At 40.0% G+C, this 1133-nt stretch overlaps 1 non-coding gene across 1 annotated transcript; it reads left to right on the top strand.

Moving 5' to 3' along the window:
• The first annotated feature begins 765 nt into the window (after positions 1 to 765).
• LOC131180456 (small nucleolar RNA R71) lies at positions 766 to 872 on the top strand. The gene has a single exon (XR_009149228.1). It is a non-coding gene; the product is annotated as a small nucleolar RNA R71 (small nucleolar RNA).
• The last annotated feature ends 261 nt before the right edge of the window (positions 873 to 1133 follow it).

Below are 1133 nucleotides of genomic sequence, written 5' to 3'. Positions count from 1 at the left end.
TGCGCCAATTGAGTCTCCAACATGCGGTTGTGGACTTGTAATTGATCCATGGTTTGTCTCATGTGTTGCATTTCTTCCTCCAATTTGCTATTCATCTTGCTTTGTTCAGCAAAAAATTTCTCCATCATGCTTTCCAAGGTTGGTTTCGGCTCATGAGGTGGAAGGGATTGTTGTGCTCTTGCTTGATATCCAGGTTGTGGCTGCCTTGTGGGCTGAAATTGAGGCTAAAATTAAGGCCTATTTTGCTGCATAAACTGCTGGTTAAGAGCATAATTTGAGCTTTGGCCTTGTTGAGCAAAAGTTGCTTGTGGTCTCCATGTTGAGTTGTTCACATTAGAGTAAGAATTTCCCATAGGTTTCTGTTGATAACCTCCTGCATAAGCAGCTTGTTCTTGCAAATAATCATCACCATAAGAAGAGTAATCAACTCCACAACTTTGAGTTCCATCTGTGAAGGCAACTTGTTGCACAGTTGTAGGAGTTGAGGTTGTTGCCTTTGTGCAAAAATCACTAAGAAGCTGAGTCAACTGATCAAATCTTGCATTCATGTAGCTAACTGAGTCAAGTTCATAAATCCCAGCCTTCTTTGGCTCAAGTGCTCTAGGATTTCCCCACAAATGGGTATTATGAGCAATCTTCTCTAATAGATCATAGCATTCTTCACTTGTCATTCTCATGAAATCTCCTCCTGCTTGTGAATCAATTGTGTTTCTTATGGCTGGAGTAACTCTGGTGTAGAAATTCTGAACAATCATCCATTTGGGTATTTCATGATGAGGACATTGCCTTTCAAGCTCCTTAAATCTCATCCAAGATTCATACAAAGTTTCATCATCTCTTGGCTTAAAAGCTACCATCAAATTCCTCAAATGAGTGGTCTTCCCAGGTGGGAAAAACTGAGATAGAAAAGCTTGAGATAGCTGCTCCCAAGTAGCTATAATAGCTTGTGGAAGTGAGTCATACCACTCCAATGCTGAATCCCGAAGAGAGAATGGAAATAAGGTGAGCCGAATAACTTCATCTGAAACTCCAGGTTGTCTTTGTGTACCACATATCATCAAAAATTTCTTCAAATGAGAATGAGGATTTTCAAATGGACTACCTCCAAATTGTGAATTCTGAACCATTTGAAT

This window comes from Hevea brasiliensis, chromosome 5 (assembly GCF_030052815.1).
Source record: "Hevea brasiliensis isolate MT/VB/25A 57/8 chromosome 5, ASM3005281v1, whole genome shotgun sequence".
Taxonomy (NCBI): Eukaryota; Viridiplantae; Streptophyta; class Magnoliopsida; order Malpighiales; family Euphorbiaceae; genus Hevea; species Hevea brasiliensis.
This window is presented reverse-complemented; position numbering and strand designations above follow the sequence as displayed.